General features: G+C 42.5%; 1 protein-coding gene across 5 annotated transcripts in view; it reads right to left on the bottom strand.

Annotated features, from left to right (window-relative positions):
* Nucleotides 1-3,805, bottom strand: part of GAL3ST1 (galactose-3-O-sulfotransferase 1) — a 35,541-nt gene extending 31,736 nt beyond the window's left edge. For 2 of the 5 annotated variants that reach the window (XM_061602295.1, XM_061602292.1), the window contains exon 1: nucleotides 3,373-3,805. The gene's annotated coding sequence lies outside the window, so the exon portion shown is untranslated. Of the gene's footprint in view, nucleotides 1-1,315; nucleotides 1,405-3,372 lie in introns of those variants that run through there. The other 3 variants (XM_061602297.1, XM_061602296.1, XM_061602293.1) reach the window with 3 other exon arrangements.
* Nucleotides 3,806-4,931: the final 1,126 nt, after the last annotated feature.

Consider the following 4,931-nt stretch of genomic DNA (forward strand, 5'->3'; position numbering starts at 1 on the left):
TAATCATCAAATCTCATTAACATCATATCATTTTGTTCTTTCCACAAAAAGTCAAAGAGAGGTTTCCAGTCCTTGAGAAATATATCCATAGATTCTTCTCCAAATAAACATGTCAACTGATCCATCTCTTCAAGTCTACTAAGTCCAGTAATTTCAATAGCTATTCTTCCATTATCAGTATTAGGTCCATCTTCCATCCTTGCACACGTAATAATCTTGCTGTCATAGTCATATAGTAAGAGTCTGATAGGAATTTCCTTCATCACAAATATTTCCTTGCCGTCAATTCTAGATATATTACTGAAATGTTGTTGTAATATCATATCTCTGATCCTCTTTTTTTCAGAATGCACAAGCACATCTCTTAAGAGTTTTTCCATTGTCACATATCTGGAGTTAATTCTGTAAACTTTCTCTATTTCAAGTTCCATCAAATCATTCCAGTCCATGGATTTTTTTGAAACATTGATAATTTTATCTCTGATATCTTCATCAAATCCTTCAGAGGTAGCGCTAAATTCCAAGCAGTGATCTTTATCTCTAAGATCCATCACAGCCATAAAGTCCACGTCTTTTTCCAATTCCACATTTGATATATCAATTCCAATCTCCAGAACTTGCACCTTCCCTTTAATTTTTATTTCATTTTCTATTGCTTGTCCAGTTATATCTTTGGTCTCATCTTCCTTTCTCATAGAATCCTTTATTTCTTTCAGCTCCTGTTTCATTTTGCCGAATTCAATTTTCATCTCTTGTCTGCCTTGTCTCAGTTCTTGTTTTGTTATCTTAATCTGATTCATTATTTTCTGGAACATATCTAGAGAGAAAACCCCTTCCTGTACATCCAGGGTCTCAACCACTTTCTTGATTGTCATTCTTAGGACCAGAAAAAAGCCCCTTCAATTTCCAATATACCCGCTATTCTCAAGCAAAGAGCAATTTCTTTCTTTTTCCAGCAACAAAGGAGTTAATATTCCAAGCCTGTTGACATCATCATCTAGACAGCACAAACTGCCTTATCTCTTATGTGATCAGGAGTGCAAAACAAATTTAGTTCACAGCATCAAAATAGTCAGTGGCATAAAGAATAAGCAGATTCGTCAAAATGAAGTAGACCAGAAAAAATAGTCCCAGACATATAATTCTCAAATATTCAAATAAATCAAATTTTCCTCTTCAGATTAGATGCCCCTCATCCATTTATATCTTTATAATGCTCAATTCCATGCCAGCTTTTTGCAATATAAACAAAGATAAGCTATTTCGATTTTCTTCCTCATTAATTCCGTGTATAAAAGAGAAAAGTATAACTCACCCAGGGATTCTTTGTTGCTGATTCTTTAACAAATCTCTTTTACTGTAACAATGATAAGAATGATAAAAGTAGACAGAAGAATGCTTGCCTGTTAAAATCCGTTTTTCTTTGAAGAAAAAAAAAGTCTCGCTTAATCAGTTTGAGCTTGCTTAAATTCCTTGGCTCCGTCCGACGCTGCTGGCTACACCTTCGTTCATAGGCGATCCTAATGAATTCCAGTCCCCAACAAACACAACGAAGCTTCTGTGGATGATCTCTTCGTTTCTCCCTTGTGTGGGAGAAAGTTTTTACCAGTCAAAAAACCCTTCTGACTGGTTTTAAAACTGGAAAAATGGGAGCTCGTCTCAGAGGCAGTTGCAGGCGGAGCAATCTCCTGGGAAGTCGCTGCTCTGGCCTCATTTGGAAGGGCGGGTCACAAAGGCAATACATAAATAAATAGCTTTGGGATGCCTCATAGGATGCAATTCATAAGCAACAACAGTAATAAACAACTACAGCAATACCTGAGCATTCCTCCAAAATAAATGTATATAGCAAATCAAAGGCCGTATTGTGCAACACGGAATATAGGAGACTATTCCTTAGGGCTCTGTTTTAAACCAAAAGGCCTCTAGTGCCTTTCCTGGGAAGGTTTCACCATTCCCAGAATCATTTATTTATGCATGCATTTCTGGAAAATGTGCCTGAAAATAATGTGTGGCTAGGCCTGCCAATTCTTTCACACAGCAGGGCATTTGGGGGCCTGGTAGAACCCCCTCAAACCTGAGGTAAAAATAAAAACCAAGGGTGCCCACCAAGGGAGTCATACTCAGAGCAGACCCATTGCTATCCATTGATCACGCCCATTCATTTCAATGGGCCTCCTCAGAGAATGACTTAGCTAGAGACAACCCGTCGCTCTCTTCTACATTACCCCCTCCCTCACAGCCACACTGCCGCCATTACACCCAGCTTGGCCGCGCCACACAGAACATGCCACGTTACCTTCCCCCCCCCAGCCACCAGCAAGCCTCACTCGCTCCCGCAGCTCGAAAAAAAATAAAAATAAATGGAAGATAATAAACAGCAGGAACTCCCCTGATCCTCAAACGCAAAACAAAGCACCAAGTTGTGACAAATTGTAGCTTTGAGACCAGGAGGAATAAGCAAAAAAGAATAAATTCTTCCCCAAAGTTGGATGGCAACAGGCCCCGCTCTCCTTTTCCTGCCCAAAAAGCCTGCTCTGAAGCCTGAAGGAGGCTGCTGTTGTAAAGGTCCCGGGTTGGCCTCTGGGCCTCAGATTGGAGCCATGGTTTTCACCCCCTCGGCCTACTCCGGGGTGTGCAGCACAGGCAGAGCCGCTTCCACCCTCATGCCACTGCATTTGCTCACCCATCCCTTTTACTCCAGATTAATTCATCCAGAAGCATTAACACTCTTGCGGATTGGGATCTCCGCTCCGCACATGCTGCTGCTTATTATTACAATTTATTGTCTTCACCCAAAGATCCCAGGGTGGGCCACAACAGTTTTAAGATACGCCATTAAAACCGGTTAAAGACAACCTAAAATCATATCGTGAAAAATAGAGTGGGCCATAAGAATTTCGTATTCGTGTCACAGATGACGAGAGAGACACAATTATGACACAGAAGAGCCCAACGGCTGTGAAAGTAACAGGGATCAAGAACAAGTCTGCAGATTAATATTATTACTGTCCATCTAGCTCAGTATTGTTTACACTGACTGGCAGCTGCTCTCCAGGATTCCATGGAGGAGTCTCTCCCAGCCCTACCTAGAGATGCCATTGGGGACTGAACCTGGGACCTTCTTGGTCTACCACCGAGCCACAGGCCTTCCCCAAATTTAAAGTATCTTTAAATTTCTGGCATATTTTGAACCTACATCCAATTAAAATAAGGATTCATAATTAAAAACATCAGCCCTTTGAGGGTAATCCTCCACACTATAATCGGTGTTCCCTTTGACTTAAGGAAGACATTGAGGCTTGTATTAAAAAATGTTGTGCTTACTGGAAGAGAGAGAACGGTGTTAAAAGTATATTTCTAGATTCTTACCTAAGCCAGGTACAATTGCTCCAACAGATCACGCAGGGCCACGCAAAAAATGCTTTGCAGCTTGCTGGAGCAAGTACGTTTCCTCGATTCCGTAAGAGTTGAAAGTCAGACCGCTATGAAGCAATTTCTCCTTCAAATGAAGGCTACAATCGTAAATACTTTCCTAAAGGTATGTCCCATTGAACACAGTGGGGCTTACTTCAGAGTAGATCTGTATAGGATTGTGCTGTCATTTTTTGTGCGATGTAGGAGTAATACTCTTGCAGAGGTTTTTTCCTCCCCTAAGGGGTGTCACACAATTAAATAGATCTTACGGTATGAGTTTTGATCAATTCAATTTGCAAATTGGGAAATGAGATAGCGAAGCACAAAGCATCACGGTCTATATCCACTAAAAACTGAAATTTTGCCCTTTGCACTTCCCCTTTTTGTGCTCAGTCAAAGAGCAATTGCAGCACCATGCTCCTCTTTACTGCTCTTAGCAAAGATGCCAGTGTCTAAAAGAGCAGCATGATATCACCAAAGAGCAAGGGCCGAGATAGCGTCCAGCTTGGGGCAGGGCCATAGCTCAAGGGGCAGAGAATCTGCTTCATGTGAAGGTCCCTGGTTCCATCTTCAAATAGGGTTGGGAGAGACCCATCTGAAATCCGGAACAGCTGCTGCCAGTCAGTGTAGACAATACTGAGCTAGATGGACCAATGGTGTAAGGCAGATTCCTGTTCCTAGATGGTGCAAACAGCTCACTCACTCTGCACTGTCCCACCTGCCTTACCCTGCTGTCTCTAAGCCTAACGTATCTCACAGGGTTTTTGCAAAGATGTATGCCACCTTGAGCTCCTTGGAGAAATGATGGGAAAGAAATAAAATGACCTTCCAGCCCTATTCCCTTCCTTAACCTGTCTTTAGTCTGTCAATATGGTGTGGGAGCAGAAGAGCTGGCCTTTGTGTGTGGTGCAGTCAGTGGCAAATTTAAAGTGCAGGGGCCCTTCATGACAGTCACAGCCATGCCCCCTTCTAAGATTATAGAATGATCTGGCCAGGTTTGAATTCTGCTTCCTGCTTCTTTATCACTGTCACCATTTGACTGGCGTTTCTCAGATATTGCTTGAATTACTGAATGCAGTGGCTACATGTTAATCCCATTACCACCAAATGGCTTGATGATGTCGATGGGATGCTATCATCAGGCTTCACTGTCTCTTCTTCTGCAGTTACAGAATTCGCACTCTCAACAACATGGCTTTTTGAAGAACTAAACAGGAACTCCTTTCACTCTGATTGGCTCCAGTTGGCAAGAAATGACAAGGAACCATGTTAGAAGCCTCTTCTCAGCAGCTAACACACTCCTTTCACACTGATTGGCTCATAGAACGCTGGAGACATAGGGACCCTGCTGGGACCTGGCTCCCAAAAAAGGGTCCAAGACCCCCAATGGCTACATCCTGGTGTGGTGGGGGCAGGGGGGAAGAGAGAGGCCAAAGGCAAGTCATAAGGCACATTTTCTCTGCCACTCGCTGTCTCAGGAACATTGATGGATTTAAAGACTCTGCTGAAAGCCG

The sequence above is a fragment of the Rhineura floridana genome, chromosome 19, assembly GCF_030035675.1.
Source record: "Rhineura floridana isolate rRhiFlo1 chromosome 19, rRhiFlo1.hap2, whole genome shotgun sequence".
Classification (NCBI taxonomy): Eukaryota; Metazoa; Chordata; class Lepidosauria; order Squamata; family Rhineuridae; genus Rhineura; species Rhineura floridana.